Source organism: Vulpes vulpes, chromosome 16, assembly GCF_048418805.1.
Source record: "Vulpes vulpes isolate BD-2025 chromosome 16, VulVul3, whole genome shotgun sequence".
NCBI lineage: Eukaryota > Metazoa > Chordata > Mammalia > Carnivora > Canidae > Vulpes > Vulpes vulpes.
Genome location: NC_132795.1, coordinates 74,429,727 through 74,447,044, shown reverse-complemented (window position 1 = coordinate 74,447,044; position 17,318 = coordinate 74,429,727). Strand labels below are relative to the sequence as shown.

The following is a 17,318-nucleotide window of genomic DNA, read 5'->3' as shown; positions in this document are numbered from 1 at the left end:
ATCAATTAATCAGCCAATGAGAATTTGTAAGCCTTTGTCATGAACTCATTGACACAATAGGGGAGTACACTTGGACCTTGCTCAAGGAGCTTATGTTTGTTAGGGGAACACAAATTATTATTTGCAAAAGATATAAGTAGAAGACCGTTTGTAGTAAGCTGCTGCACAGTGTGACATGATCAACAGATGCACTAGAAAATCATTAATGGGAAAGTTGCATGGGATATTTGGGGGAAATAGTGTTTCTTATAAAGCCTTGGAAATGAGTAGATCTGGGCTACATGGAAACAGGTAGATTGAAAAATGGAACAATAGGATAATAATCTTGGTTTTTGTGTTGTTAAGTTATAATAACCTCTATTCTGTCTTATTAGAGAAAGCTCATATTTAAATTGATAGCTTGGGATGGTTTAGCACAATTTCAGAAAAATATGTTTATAAAAGCACCACTAGGTCAAGTAAAATTATTTCTGATGACTACGTTAGGAGATGTTGAATTGTATTTATTTTACTTTTCTGGGTGTAAACTACAGAGAATTATTTTAGTTTATTTATCTTAACATCGTAGTTGTGTAGGTCTTAAAGGATCCTCTTAGGAGCATCTGATCTGATCCAGCCTCTGCTTATAGATAGAATTTGAGGCAGTTTCCAGACAGACTGGCTTCTCTCCTGTTCTTCATGTTTTCTAGGAAAAGAGATTCCACAAGTTTCTGTGGTTACCCACTCCATTGTTTAGGGAATAATTGGATTCTCAAAACTAAAATTGAGAGCTGTAGGGCATTTGGGTTTTCATATTTTAGAGAATGTAATTATTAGAATTCAGAATAGCCTATTTGCTTTGAACTATAGAATAGTTTGTAGCAAGCACCCATTTGGCCAAACTGAAAATCAAATTTTTCTTTGACTGTGGCCAGGATAATCGTAACATCCTCCAACACAAAGGATTCTCATTTTCTCCATTTAAAAAGCACTTATTATGTGTTTACTCTGGGCCAGGCCCTCTGCTGGTCACTGAGATCCAAAGATGAATCAGACGTGCCCTTGGCACTGGGGAACCTGACAGTCTCATGAAGAATATCTGCGGTTATCTGCTATGCTTGCAGTCTCTGTTCCACGGATGCAGAAGGAAAGGGGTTAGCATAGCTTTCGTGCTTGTTTGTGTGGTTGGCCTCGCCAGACCGTTGATGGGTGTATAATTTTGCCTCTGTTGTACCCCTGCAGAGTGGATAGTCATCCTAATTTCTCAGAGAAGTAAACTAAGGTTAGCAGATTAATTATTTGCCCCAGGTCATACAGCCAGAAAGTGGCAGAACTAGAACACAAATCAAGTCCATTTGCAGGATGCATGCCGATTTACACACCAATACACGTAGCCCCTCATGAGCAGTGAATCAGCTTTTTAGAGTCTGACTGTAGGTTTTATGTTGTCAAACCATGGGAAATGAGCCACGTCCCCTAGGGTCTCAATGTAGAGCAAGAATCTCACATCTCCTATGTGGTCTGTTGTTTTTAGGAGGAAAGGTGGGAAGGGGGCCAATGGAGAAGTTTGTTTTGAGGTGACTATGAGACCCCTTCTATGGATGGCAAAAGCCTCTGTCCCGTGGATATTCTCTTCCTAGGGCACTTCACATTCTGTTTTCATGCGGACACACAAGGGAGGAGCAGGTCACAAGGCTTCTAATGTCCTACTGTAGTGTCAGGAATGTAGAAATCTTAGTTTTCTGGTTGCAAGTAGGAGATGAATTAAATTACCTCAATAGGGTATCGGTGTGGCCAGTAAGGCATTCACCTCTTGTATTTGATGATAGTTTGGTGCTATAGGGAGAGGATTTGGGAGTTTTGTGATAATCCTTGTCTGTGGTATGATTGATGTCTTCTTGACTTAACCTAATGTTTTTCAAGTCTGTGCTTATATTTTTCATTCATATCTTTAACAAAAATGAGAGGAGCCTGGATGGCTCAATCAGTTAAGTGTCTGCCTTTGGCTCAGGATGTGATCCCAGGGTTCTGGGATTAAGCTCCAAGTTGAGCTCCCTGCTCCATGTGGAGTCAGCTTCTCCCTCTGCCTCCATGCCCCTCCTCCCCACTCCGCCCGTGATCTCTCTCTCTCTCAAATAAATAAAATCTTTGAAAAGCGATAATAAGAACTGTTGCTAGTTTTTATCTTTGAGAGAACCTAAGGTGAAAATTGAGGTGTGGAAAATTGAGCAGTTTGCTGAAGGGTCACACAGGTAGTGCTGGAAATGAATTTAATGATTACTTTTAGCTCGGGGTAAGCTCAACTAGAACATTTTTTTTTTTTTTAAACAGCTGATTATTTATAAATGGAGTTTCTATTGGCAACAATAATACTAGTTGGGATTCAAGTAATTTGAAATTAAATTAAGAGCCCAAGTGTTTTGATATGGTCTGGAGGTGTCATTCATGCATTTTCCACGGTTGTTCAAGAACAGTCAGTCTGGTTCTTTAGGCCGAGTTGATAAATGAGTGTTTTTGGAGACTGAGAAGTAAAGTACAAGTTTCGTGTAACCCTTGTTGAGAAGTCTTTAAAATCAGAATTAAGTCTATACTGACACTTTGGCCTACTGGAGAGTTTCATGTTTCAAGTTTTTGTTCATTCTTAGGTTCATGGATCATAAGTAGGGAAACCACAAATAAAAATTTTAACCAAAAAGAAGCTCTTAAAAAGAAATATGTTCATGAACTTGAAGTGGGAATTAGTCATTGTGTTCTTAAATATTGACTCTTGCATGGACCAAGTAATCTTTGTTCCTAAGTACTGCTTCAGGCCATTGCCTTCTTTAATAACTAAGGCATTGTTGCTTTAGTTTGAGCATGTTCTATGGAATTTTGGCAATGCATGCATCCTCTCTCTGCATCTTAGTAAAAGCATGAGTAAATATTTTTTCTTAGCTTTGGTATTTTTGTAGCTTACATTTTATATGAACCAGACTAATATAATGTAATACCAGGATTACATAATTTAAGACGTCAGGATTGCTTCCAGGACTATGAGATAAAGTCTTCCTTTATCAGGGGGTTTACAAGCAGTATTTGTTGCTCATTCAATACCTGTAGAGAAATACCACAGAGCTATTTTCCAAATGAGAAAATGAAGTCAAAGAGGTTAAAGTCAGAGGGAATAGTTTCTTTAGAACTTGGATAACAAAAAAAAAAAAAAAGAACTTGGATAACATTTTTTCTTAATTCAGAACTTGGTCCTTATAACTACTGATTTTGTAATGTATAGGTTTAGAAATTCCAAGAATTTCCAGTTATTCTTGTTACACACTGATTTTTTTTTAAATGAAATGTAATGAATAAAAATTTTTCATTGAATATTTATTGTTCTACCTTGGCATTCTAATACATACAAAAGTAGTTTATAACATAGTCTCGGATTTCAAGGAGTTCATCATCTAATGAGAGAGAGGACCAACATGTGAACTAATTTAGGAAAAATGAGTATAAAACTCTCTAGTACTGTCAGGGGGTAGGGGATCAGAAGGGGAGGAGGCCAGGCTTCATACAGGAGTTAGTGCTTAATCTACACCTGAAAGGATGGGCAAGGGATGCCTGTGTAGCCCAGCCCTTGAACTTCTGCCTTCAGCCCAGGGTGTGATCCTGGAGTCCCAGGATCAAGTCCCACATAGGGCTCCCTGCATGGAGCCTGCTTCTCCTTCTGCCTGTGTCTCTGCCTCTCTCTCTCTCTGTATCTCTCATGAATAAATAAATAAAATATTTAAAAAGGGGGGGATGGGCAAGATTTAGACAGGTGGAGAGGAGGATATGATGGAGATATTCATCCATTCTTTCATTCATTCTTCGAGCAATGATTCATTGACCACCTACTTTGCTGTAATCACTATTCCGAGGTTCTGGGGCTATACCGGTGAGTAAAACAGATATGTCAGGGAGGCTAGTTTGAATCGTACATGACATTAGGAATCATTTAGAAGTTTTTGTAATGTAGTATTGCTATATAATAAAAGCATTGTTTTTGGAATCATTTGAGAAGAAATTACGTTCTGTGTCCCTGGCAGATGGAGAATATGAAAGAAAGTTACTTAAGAATAACTACTAGTCTCTGTAGATTGTTAAGGCATAGTTCTAGTTGATGTGGTTATTTTAGTATTTGTTCTTTTTGTTATTTCTAAATTGAGTAGTGGCTGTATTAGAAGGGAATGTGTCATATGTTAAAGATTACTAATTTCCTCAGATACTGAAAGATATTTAGTGGAAAAAAAAATCTAGAGTCAAGCAAGTTTCAGAAACATTGAGTTAAATAAAAATCTCTTTATGACAGGACTTCTCAGGACAGTTCATATACTATAATATATTTTGTGAATCTTCAAAAGTGGGATATAACATGCAGTAGTTCCCCCAAATTATTTGACCTTGGCAAACTCTTTTTCTTTTTTTTTAAAGATTGATTGATTGATTGATTGATTGATTTGGGAGAGGAGTGAGGAGAGGCAGAAAGAGAGGGAAAATCTCAAGTGACTCTGCACTGAGCTTGGAACCCAGTTAAGGGCTTGATCTCATGACCCTGAGATCATAAGGTGAACCAAAACCAAGAGTGAAACACTTAACCCACTGAGCCACCCAGGCACCCCTCTCTCTCTTTTAAAGAACATTTATTACCGTCTTGTGTTCCATCAGATGTACTTTAGGAGTGACTACTTTCGGATAACTGATCAAGGCAGGTGGAAGGCATGGTTCCGATCATCAGGAGCAGCACTATTTGTGAGAAAGGAAGATATTTCAGATATACCTCAGTAGGAACAGAAAAACGTACATTTACTTGCAGTTAAATATACTATAAATTATTCCAGATTTTCAGATAAATATTCAAAATGGCATCCTAACATATAGTAGAAAATCAATAAATATGAATCCATGAAAATTTCATAATCTTAGACTGTTTCTAATCTTAGAATATTTAAAGTGCCTCTTTGGGAAAACTTTATATTCTGTGTTAGACTCTTCTACTGTTTTGTCAGAAGATGTCCATTTTCCCAGATCATTAGTATGAGGATAAGGTCAATTCCAAGCCATTAGCATATGATGTATGTACCTCTGTGTGTGTGTGTGTGTGTGTGTGTGTGTGTGTGTGTGTAGAGTGGGTAGTTAGGGAGGGGGGAACAGAAGAGTAACCAGCTTTGAAGTATAATAGGTAAGGCTTTAGGATCTACTCATGTAGCTGAGTTTTCTATCTTTTTTTTTTTTTTGAGTTTTCTATCTTTAAACTATATGTCTAGCTAGTAAATTAAGCAGCATATTCTGTTGTTGTCGTTCATCTCCCAAATAATAGCCATTTGTTATAATTTAAACAGAGACTTGAAATACTTCAGACTTGTAGCAGTTAGAATGCTTTTGACTGCAAGTAACAGAAAACCAAAATCAAAATTTAAAGAATAAGGAGAAGTTATTATCTCATATATAACCAAGAAGTTTTGAGGGGGAATTGATTCATTCTAGGTTGATAACACCATCAAAGACCCGGGTTTTTTCATTTTTCTGCTGTGTCATCCTTGATGTAATGACATTGGCCGCAGGCAAGCTTCCTTCATGGTTGCATGATAGCTGCAGTTCCAGCTATCACATCTAGATGCAACAGTGTCTAGGCACAATATCCAGTGGCCTTGCACCTCTCTTTTTAAAAGTGACAACACCACCTCCTGTATGTTCCCATGCTCTCAATCCCACACCCTGCAGACTTCCCTTTGCATCTTTTTGGCCAGAATTAACATTTTAGCATGCCCCAACTTATCCCTGACAAGGGAAATGAATACACCATAATTATCTTAGACTAATCAGGATTCTCCAGTTGGGTCTGGGGTTGGTGCCAATCTTCCCTGAAGCATATCAGAGCATATTCAGCATACTCAGAGAAGGGTATATACCAAACCAAACTCAAATACTGTTAAAAGGAAGGATGGGGTGGGGGAATGAATTTTTAGTAGGCGACTAATGAAGTCTGCTGCTACGTTCTTCTAGGCTATTTCGAAAGCTTTGAAAATGTTTTCATTAAGAACAACGGCTTAATAGGAAGATAAGTAGTATATGTAGTATTTTAGCCTAATAGGAAAATGTGATTTTTTTTTTCCTTATGCAATTCCTTCATGTAATTTTAAAAAAGATATGAAGTAGTACGAGTGTGTCTGGCTATATGGTTATATATAATTCATTACTGTTAGGAAGCTTGCATTATAAAAATTTTACTCAAGAACAAAGTATATGAAAAAAAAAAAAGAACAAAGTATATGCCTTTACACATGAAAAAAGTTTTGTAGAGCATTAAAATAGAGGTTCCAAATAAAATACAATTAACTTCTAAGTCAGAAAAATGCTACTCTGCGATATGAAATGTCTCCCTGGTTCATGACTAATCTCTAACAAGCTGACAGAATGCTAACACTGTTTTTTATTAGGAACTTGAATTCATTTTGGAATTTGACCTCTATATTACAACATTGATGTTATTGTGTCGCCAAATCCTATGAAGTCAGATGATCTTTCTAAATTTATTGGAATTGGTACTTAATTATTTTCATTTATTAACCAAAAATCCCTATTTCATTTAAACCCAGTGTCATATTTTGATGTACTTTTTTGGCCTCTGAAATCAAATTAGGCCATTTGTTTTGAACAGTCTCACTTTCTATATCTGCCAAGTTTCTTTCTTTTCTCTCCTTCAAATTGTTACTGTTTTGTTCTGTACAAACAGCCTCTGTAGGAGTGGACCATGAGGCTGTCTGGGTCACGGCAAACCTTTGGGCTGGACAGAAGATGGAGTCAGACTGGCTATGTTTGATGAGGACCTTTAGGTGTGATTCATTTGCTGAATCTTGGAGGTCTAGAGTGTTCTACCCTATAAACACAATTCTAGAGCCATCCATCGCTCTGAGTACATCTCTTTCTCATGTTTATCTCTGTGATCACTCAAGCTATGGACAACTGATCTAGATACATATAAATGGTCAGTTACACACTTCCTCCCCTTAACCCACTTGATCCTCTCTTTTACCCCCTCAGTCAAACTCCTCCTCAGCCATTGGTTCTGGCCATAACTGGTGGCCTGTTTAGGTGACCCGATCTTTTTTTCCCTTAATCACTATTTCAACAAAAATGCTTACTTAGGTTCAAGACTCTGAGTACTGAGAGGAATACAGACATTTATAAAATGTGATCTAAATATCTGAAGAACAGTTGAAGAGATAAGACTCACCTGTACTGCAAGGTGGAAAGCCTTCAGTACTCTCTTAACTCCCTTTGTCTCCCCGGGGGAGGAGGCTGCCTGCCCCACTCCTGTGCCTCTTCACTTTCATGCCGCTGTGTGATTGCACCTCTGCGGGCTCTTCATCACCCTCTTCAAACATGTGGCCCCTATAAATGCCACTGCCCTCCCCTTCTCAGTTCTTCTGCCGTTCAGGCAGGAACAGCTCACCTGATCACTTCTTTATCTTACTACCTTCTTTTGTCCTATCTATAGGACAATCAGCGATTCAGATCCTCACATTAAACATTAAAGCAGTATTGGCGGTCTGCCTCCTCTGTCTATATTCAGAAATCAGATTCTGTGTGCTAAAAAAACAGTGTCACTGACTTCTAAAATAAAAGTGGTGAGTATCCAGTTTTCCCCAGACACATAGCACAAGTCATCATCTCTTTTTTCCTTTATGCTTTCAGTAAACCAACTTTTCCATTAGCTTCAACATGTTAGGGCAATAAAGGAGAATTTCTCGGGGTGGTGTGTGTGCTCTCATTTTGATTAGTTACAAATATTGTAATAGAGGCTTCAGTTTTTTATCATTGTGAAAGTATAATGTTTCAGTGGGGAAGTAAATAGATTTATGCCTTGGGAAGAATGTATTTCAGTTGGCATATGATCATTTATCAGTTGTGGCCTTTCCACAGATGGACATACCATTCTTAAATACTTGCTTGTTTTCAGCCCTAATTGCCTTCAGAATTGTTCTGCCGTGCACTGCCAAACCGTTTGGCTCACCCATGAAAATTGAATTCCATGGGATCCATGGCATTTTCTGTGGAGGTTTCTGTCTCTAGAAATCTCTTCCTGCTCCTGCCCCTCACCAAAATGAAATGTAATCATTTTTCAGGGTTTCATATGTAATATCAATCAAAGTAGCATTCCTTTAATGGACAAACCATGATTTACTTAGTATTTCTTTTATTATTAAATATTTAATTCCCCCTCCTAGGGTTTGTTTGTTTTTTTTAATATATATATTATTAATAATGGTGTGCTGAGTACTTTTATTTACAAAGTGTTTTAATATGTAAGGTTATCTCACCTGGTGTAATTTCTGGCTATTACAGTATAACTAGTCTTTAGATTCTGTTTGTGTGTTTTCAGATTGCTTGGTAAACCGATCTTCTTGAAAAACAGTTTCCCATTTCACCTTCCTACTCAGGAATTTTCACTAGCTCACTGTTGCCTCTGGTCTAAAGCCCATACCCCTTTCATCGGCCTTTCCTATTTTGTTAATCTTTTTCCTTTTTGTTTTAACCAACTGCCTAACACTGAGCATTTACTTTCCACCCAAAGTTTTCCACATATAAAAAGTGGTACAAGGTATATCCTCATGCATTTTAGCTTTACTTGTGTTTTTGGATTATTTCTTTGGGATAAATTATCAGAAATGGAAATACTGTGTTCAAGAATGTAAACATTCCAGAAAACTCATAGTTAGGCTTCTTTTAAATAAGAAGATACAGGGAAGGATCCCTGGGTGGCGCAGTGGTTTGGCGCCTGCCTTTGGCCCAGGGCGCAATCCTGGAGACCCGGGATTGAATCCCACGTCGGGCTCCCGGTGCGTGGAGCCTGCTTCTCTGCCTATGTCTCTGCCTCTCTCTCTCTCTCTCTCTCTCTCTCTGTGTGTGTGACTATCATAAATAAATAAAAATCAAAAAAAAAAAAAAAAGAAGAAGAAGATACAGGGACGCCAGTGTGGCTCAGCGGTTGAGCGCCTCCCTTTGGCCCAGGGCATGATCCTGGAGTCCGGGATCGAGTCCCACATCAGGCTCCTTGCATGGAGCCTGCTTCTCCCTCTGCCTGTGTCTCTGCCTCTCTGTCTCTGTCTCTCGTGAATAAATAATAAATAAAATCTTTAAAAAAATAAATTAAAAAATAAATAAGAAGATACAATTCATAAATTCACTAGCATGTGTAATCTTCCCAGTAGTGGGTATCATTAATCTCTAATACAAGTTTAAGAGAGTGTGAGGGGGAAATTACCATGTTGTTTCAATTTCTGTTGCTTTTATTAGGAGTGAGGTTGGACACTGGCCCACATAATTTATTAACTAATTGTATTTTCTTCAACTTAGTTTTCAAGGCCCTCTGTTAATTTGGACTTGCCCTTTTCACCTTATCTCCTATTATTCAAACCCACAAATATTTATTAAACTCCTACCAACTATCAACAAATACGTATACTCCAACCAAGCTAATCTCCCTACTGATCCTTTGAATATGGTATGGTTTTCTTTTTTGTTGCTTTTGTGCCTGCTTTTTCTCCTCTGGAAGTACCAGTCCCTTCTCTTCTATTTACAGTCTGCTAGCTTTTCCCATTCTGTGGGGGTTAAGCCTGAATCTTTTTTCCTCCAGGAAGTCCTCCCTAACCTGACTGTGGCTTTCTTGATAGCGAGGCTTGTGTCTGATGCTCCTTTTTACCCCAGTGCCTTATATAGGGGACAAAGAAGTGATACATTGACCTCGCTCAGAAAATGCATGTTGAGTTAGGTCTACATTGAACTTCCAGCTCAGACTTTGGGCTAGTTATTTAGTCCCTTGAGTCTGAGTTTATCTCAGCATCATCATATATTGGGGATGGTAACAGGACCTATCTCCAGAGTCATCATGAGGAGTAAATAGGAGTAAATGTCACAAAGGCTTATAAAGGGTCTAGGCTTGGTGAGCATTTAGTGAGAATTGTCTTTAAATTAGCTGAACGAATAAACGGGTCATCCCTGGACTCACTGCACTCCCTTTCTTTAGGACTTTCCCTTAGATACCACAGATGGGGCATGCTCTCTTTCTTGTGTTGCTATTGCTTCTTGTGAATTAGTTATGGACTCTGAACTCAATTCCAAGTTCTGAAGGAGAGGGCTTGTCTTTTAAGTTTGTTGCATGTCCTAAAGCACCGAGGAAATACTGATGTGTTGAGTATGGTTGAGCAGCTTTGGTAGCAGTGATGAGCACCTCATTTGCCGTCTTTAAATAGAACCTTTACTAGGAAAAATTACTTTCTCCTAGGGCCTTTTAAGAAATGTTTAGTTTTGTTACTTACTCAGCCAAATGGAGTTAGTTATTCAGTAGAAAATGGTAAAAATATCCAAATAACACCACCGGATTTCACTTTTCCATATAGTGTTTCAAAATGTTGCATTCATTAGTATTTGTGAGAAACCTATGGTTAATACCACAAGAAGTCATAAACTAAACCAGATTTTTCCCCTTTTTAACTTTTACATGCCTTGGATTAACAACAGTGTTAGTCCCTAATTTACACCTGGGATTTCCAACCTTCTCAAAAAGTTGAAACAATGATTCATATTTAGTCACCATGTGACTGGGTTATTTTCATTTATTGAAAACATAAACAACAAAAAAATAGCCTGGATAAAGATCTCCATGTATTTTAACTAGTGACAGATGCTATGATCAGAATTTCTACTTAAGTCAGGCATTTTTGACATACACCTCAAGCCTCGCAATTAAGCTTTATGCCTTTCCAAACATAACAGTTAACCAATAAACCAAAATATCAGCCTGGTCTGGCTTAGCTCAGCGGTCTTTTGATTTCTTCCAGTCTGTTTGATGTGGAGGCTTATTGAGATTTATCTACTGAGCTGTTCATAGTTTGTAGGGCTGAGAGCACTGGCTATATTATATAAGATTCCATTAATGACAGGAGAGTGTAGACAGTCTCTACAGTGTAGATAATTTAGTCGGTTATGTTGGTAGTGGTTTTGTTGAAATTTTTAAGACTTTTGTCAAGCTTTTTTTTATTAATACTCAATGATTTTTCCTTATTTCCAAGTTTATACTGTGAGCCTCAAAACAGATGTAGTTCAATTGGTTCAATTTAGTAGAATGTTTTTTAACTTGCAGTAGAAATCTCCATGTAGATTTGAAAGCTTTTCCAATTATTTGGACCAGTTTATCCATAAGGAAAATAAAAATAGAAATCCATAGTAACAAATTATAAATATTTGCTAGTAGGGAGGTCAGACATCATTCCATTATATTGTTTGTGAAAGTAATGATATCAGTATTCTCAATTTTATAACCTAAAGGCTGCAAAGAACTTTCATATACTTACCTCATGTAATTGTGGTAGGAATATTCAATAAGATAAGTATAACTGTCCTCATTTTAAGTAACCGTTGGAATTTAGATTATTAATTTGCTACGTCTCATATCTTCTAATATGAAACAGAGCTGGTTTTCAAATTCAGATAAGAGTCCTAATTCTAGTTATTTTCCCTTTATACTAAAGCTTTTTTGTTCTATAACATAACAGTATTTCTAAAAGTAACAATGTTCTGCCAGCTTTCCATTGGTTTGATCACATCCTCTTTCCTAAGAAGCAGGGTAAAAATACTCATGTTTATGCTGCTGGAAATGAGAAAATAAGATTGTATGGGAGGAAAAATGAAACATATTCACTCCTCCTGCCTTGGTTGCCCCATGTGTCAAACGGGAAAAATACTAGCACTCACCTCCTAGGATCTTTGGGTGGGTTAAATGAGTTAATACATGCAAGGAGATTAGCAGATGCCTGCCACAGAATAAATGATAACACATTTAGGTATTGTTAGCATTCATTTACTCAATAGGGTTTATTAATTCACTGCCACGTGCCAGATAACCTGCTGGACTTTGGAAGATAAGTCAGTCAGCGTCTTTCCCCTCAAGGGTCTCACAACCAAGTACAGGAGGCATACTCCAGACTGCATGCCATTAGCATGAAGGTTCTGTATAGGGGCGTGCAAGGAGAGATCTGGAAGCACAGCGTAGGCACAGGTATCTATTCTCAGGGGCCTTCCTGTAAGAGGCAAGGTCTGAGCTTGAAGGATAAGTAGAAGTTAGCCAAGTGAAGAAAAGCAGTTGGGGAAAGGGAGCCAGGGGAAGTGGTGATGGTGAAAGGTCGGTATGAACATGTTTCTTCAGGCCAGGGGTTCTTGAAAACTTTAATATGCTGGTATGTACTGTGACTCTGCAGTCACAGTGCAGTTACTCACTGAAAATATTGAATCATAGAATCCTTTTTTAATGGAGTATCTTGGGAAGAACCATGTTTTAAAGAACATACTTGAGGAAATTCTGGGTGGGCTGGGTGGTAAAAAAATAATTTAGGTCAGAAATGGGGTGGGCAAGGAGGACGGAACAGGGGACATTGATTAGAGTAATTAAGACAATAGATTTGACAGGACTTGATGAAAAATGAGGGGACGGGGAGGAGGAAAGATGGTGGGATAATTGGAATGATAATGCCATCAGCAGAGGTGAAGATTTCAGAGGATAAGCATGTTGTTGAAGGATGTGGGGGGAGGTTGGTGGATAGCAAGTTCAGTTTGGAGTCTGTGTTTCAAGATGCCTGAGGGACATCCAATGGAAAACATATTCATGAAGCATTTCAGTATACTGGGTCTGGAGCATAGGAGAGAGTCCTGAGCTGTGTGAAGGATTTGTCCGTGTGTAGATGGTATTTTATGCCTGGAGAGTGAATGAAATAACCCAGAGGGATGAGGTAGACTCCTGGGGTATCATCGTTTAGGTGACCTGTGGAGGAAAGAGGATCTCTCAGCAGAGATTGAGTATTTCAACAACCTGGTATTCTTTGGGACATGCTTGTCTGTTCTCCTACGAACCATGAGTATTTTGTTTTGTTTTGTTTTTTTGGAGAGTGCCTGACTCCACCCATGCAGGAAATCTACTCTGTGGGCTACTCCTTCTCCCAAGAATCTTGGTAGTTGCAGAAAGAGGCACTTCACCCACACCCTTAGCTCTCTGAGGAGAGCTGTGTGGTATCCTGCCCAACCCTTCCAAGTTCAGTGCTGGGAGGTGGAGCCATCTTGCATTGTTAAGTTTTTGAGTGTTAGGTCCTTAAATGTAACTGGAGAAATAATGAAAGAGAAGTATTCCATTGGGATTAAACAAGTTCAATGGATTTTAATTTTCCTGATAAACTATTATTAAGAAATTGTTTTGGAGATTTACTCTCTGAGTAGGATTAGCTAACCTACGTTTTTCATTTGGATAAGTAGTTCTTTAATTAGCAACCAAGATTTAGGGAATAGTTTCCCATTGCTTTCTAGAGCGTAGGGAAGGTATGTGAAACTGCCAAATGAAGGTTTTCCTCATGATAATGAGGAGCAGGGAAAACAAGAGGAAATTATAATATGTTAAGGGAAAGGATTCTGTTCCTCCAGTGTGCCTGCTTTTATCTTTAGTTCTGGAAGTCTCTGCCGGCATGGCATTTTTTTCCCCCCTATTCTTGTCATGCCAGAAGTTGCATATTTCTGGCAAAATGTTCATTACTGGCAAAGGGTGAGCAAGAAATCCTTTGCCAGAGAATTAAGCAAGCAGAAGTCTGTCAAAACAAATATTCTAGTTTGAAAATACAGTCCTGCGGGGGAAGGGGGAGGGGTGGATATCGGAGGAGGCCAGGGCATGTTCTAAGGCTGTGTATTTATTTCATAAGAATTCTGTGTTCTGAAAGACTGTTGCTTGTAGGAATGCTAGAGGAAGCAAGACTGTGGTACATTAAATGTACTGATGAGGAAGGATGGGTTTTCTGGGAATTTGGGGTTCGCTTTTGTGTTTGGAAATTCAGACATATGATGCCATATGATGGCAGCCTTTGCTAAGAGTGAAACATTTTGATAAGAAGTAAGCTTTTTAATTTTATTCAAGAGACATTTAACAAAACTTATGTTTACATGGAAAAGCTCTCCAACTGAGGATATTAAACATGTATAAACAGCCATGTGCATAAACACATGGTCTACTTCATAAGCATTTATTTGGCTGGAAAATGCTAACTTTAATATAATTTCAGTCTTAAAAGTATTGGCTGATTGATTCAAAAAGGGAAAACTTGGTTTTTCTTTCCCCTCCTAACTTCCCCTCTACTTCTTCCTTGTTACCTTAAAAATTTCATTTTATGGAAGACTAAAATTATAGATTGGATAAATGCAAGGTTTTTAGATTTTTTTGCTATGTAGTTTCTTAAAGCTACTATTATAGAAGTTGTTCTTCTAGCTGGAGAAACAGTGTGGCATTTTTGCTTTCCACTGGGATGGGAGTGGGGGCTAATCATATTAAACCTCAAGAATGAAAACCATTGCATGCAAAAGTGGATTTTGAGGATTTCCTGACCACATATCTGTATACAGCTGACATCATTTTTTGAAAGAATTTTTAAAACAAAATATATTGCATTGTGCAATGTTGAAGTAAATGATCATGATAGGATATATTAGTAATAAAAAATAATAGTCATAAAATACAAACCAGTTTATTCTTATCTCCTTTTGGTGAATTTTAGACTTGCTACCCTAATCAATTCAAGGAACACATGCCTTCTTCCGGAGCAGTGGGAGGAAACCTTCCTGTTCTTTGATCCTCCGATTTGATATACTTTAGTTACTGGAAGAGACATTAATTAATGTAAAATTTCTTTAATTTTAGTAATTCAACTGAATAAAAAGTTTTTTAGGGTTTGAAAAGATCATGGTGCACCATTGGAATTTGCCTTTAGTAAATGTAACATTTGTTTTCTAAAGAATTATAACAACATACTTAAATTCCAGAACAGTAAGCAAAATAGCTTAAGTTCACTGACTTGAAAAAACATTCTTTTATACTGCACGGTTCTAAAATAAATACTTAAAAGAAACAGAGAGCAGGCCATTCTATCTTGGATTTCATTTTCCTTCAGATAGAACAGCTAGAACAAACATTCTTGCTAGTTAACATTGCCTGTGTTTTTATGCAGTTAATAACTGACCTGTCAATCACGCCCTATATAAATACGGTAGTTGAATGCTTTCTGCTTTAGAAGCACTTTTATTTACAAGAGCTGCCAGCCAAGATTTCCAAAGGACTCCACGGGCTGTTTGCTTTGATCTGTTTTGAGGGCTGGTCTCTTTATACCTGTTGGTTTGCTATTTATGATACCTTTGTGTAATCAGGTATGGGGAGAGCAGATGTGCAGAATAAACACGTCTTAAGGAAACCAGGGCTCAAGAGAAATCATGTAATTATGCACCAACAACTTTAAAAAGAGAGAATATTTTCTTGAATCAACTCAGTTGCTGTTTTGACAAGAAAACAGATGTTACGGTATTCACCCCAGAGAAGGACAAGATTCTCTCTTAAATCTGTTTATAATGAATGGAGGTGGTGTGTGTATCCCCACCCTTCAAAGGGTACTCTCCTTTAAATTTGTAAATTGCTAAGATGTTGCAGCTCTTCTCAGTTGACTTTTACCTTTGACCTTTTTTCATTTGCTCCTTCCCTAGGAAATGTTTACCACATGTCTCTATCCAAATAATTGTCTTTCTGTGGGAATAGTTACCTTTGCATTTTCAACATAAAAATGCCTTTTAATGTTTGAGACTGGTTTCAAAAAAGGATGGCTTTTTGTTGTTGTGTGTTTCTATGATATGGTTTTGGGGTTCCTGCTTCTCCCCACTTGCCCCCATCCCTGTACTTAGGGGACCTGAAAGCCAAATTTATCTTTGCATCCCCACAATGCCAGACATAGTGCCTCTAATAGCATAAGGGTTCAGTGAAAGAATGGCTGAAATTAAGAGAAACCAAAGCCCCTTTGGTCTTGTTTCCAAAACGAACTACTGAGTTTAGTTCCTTCCATCTTTCGATTAAATGTTGCCTTAATAATATTATATATATTTACTGCTTTTCTTTAGGAATCTGAACATTTGAATATATTGGGGAGGTTGTTAACTTTATTTTACTTTGAAATTAAAAAGATACTTCTACCTTTTTTGAATTAAAATTTTTGCCATCACTTTGTAGTGCTTTTGGGGATAAGACTTAGAGATTTTTAGGCATTTGGAGTTGTTCATCCTACTGCACTGGGAAATTCTCTTTATACTTTTCATATTGATTTTACTGACCTTTTTGGTCAGCAACTTTCCCTTTTGTGACACTGGTGTGAATCTTAGATTTTCTGTGGAAGAGTGCCTGAACGCGTCCCAAGGTTTAGAAAGCAGGTCTTTTGTTAACCAGAGTTTTCTCCTTGCTTTGTTGGTGCTCAGAAAACTTTGAAAATCCAGTGTCTGTAACTGGTACTATTGCTGTTTGGTTCCTTCTTTACATAATTTTTAAATGCTAGTATCTATATGATAATGATTATAGTATTAATGTGTCAAGTATAAAACGTAGCCCCAAATACCTTTGGTTCAGCAGCCTCCCCCAGATAATCACCTCCCAGAGTAAAATTATTTCGTAAACTTTCAGGTAGATTAAAGCTTGGCTTTAAACTCTGTTTTCCCTTTACCCAGCTTATGGGGGTCAAAGGTGGTAAAGCCCTGGGGTTGCCTGGAGCCAGCACAAGCCAGTGCAGTCATGCTGCCTTTGTTGAGGCAAGAGGCTCTAAGAGGTATGAAACTGCCAAAATTACATTTGAGCATCTTTGGGCCTTTGATTGCAGAACCTTTGTTGGAAGTTAAGTGGTACAGGGCAGCCCAAGATCAGGCCAGAGAAGCAAGTAGGAGTAAACTCGGGTCGGCCATGCCTCATACACCAGGCTAGAAACAGCCTCGCCAATGATGCACACAGGAACAGTTTTGAAAGCCCGTGGTCCTGCTTAGTTGGCAGATTAGCAGAGAGAAAGTCCCCTCCAATATTTTCATTTTACATTCATCTAAGGCTCAAACCTGTTATTAAAATTTCTGAACAAAGGCCCTATTAACATACACCATCCAGATTGATGACTAACAGCTCTTCCTTCTAGGTACATAAGGAAATCTGTAACACTTAAAGCAAAATAAAGACCCTAGCCAGGTTGGGGGTGGGTGAAGTAAGGGAGTGGGCGTAGTAAAGGAATAGTTTTGCCTTTCAAAGTCACTTTTCAGTGCTGTTTAAAATGGACTTTTCAGGGGCGCCTGGGTGGCTCAGTCGGTTAAACATCTGCCTTTGGCTCAGGTAGTGCTTCCAGGGTCCTGAGATTGAGCCCCACATCAGGCTCCCTGCTCCATGTAGAACTTGCTTTTCCCTCTCCCTCTGCCTGCTGCTCCCTCTGCTTGTTCTCTCTATC

The 17,318-nt window shown here is 38.2% G+C and overlaps 1 protein-coding gene and 1 long non-coding RNA gene across 3 annotated transcripts in view; one reads left to right on the top strand and one right to left on the bottom strand.

Moving 5' to 3' along the window:
* LOC140595926 (uncharacterized) overlaps positions 1-7,491 on the bottom strand; it is an 89,969-nt gene extending 82,478 nt beyond the window's left edge. Inside the window, exons 1-2 of the long non-coding RNA XR_011997899.1 lie at positions 7,232-7,491; positions 4,645-4,740 (exon numbers count right to left, since the gene is read on the bottom strand). This is a non-coding gene — a long non-coding RNA (uncharacterized lncRNA). The remainder of the gene's footprint in view (positions 1-4,644; positions 4,741-7,231) is intronic.
* The window catches only part of THADA (THADA armadillo repeat containing), a 329,408-nt gene that overhangs the window by 105,684 nt on the left and 206,406 nt on the right, over positions 1-17,318 (top strand). The gene's annotated exons all lie outside the window — the stretch shown is intronic.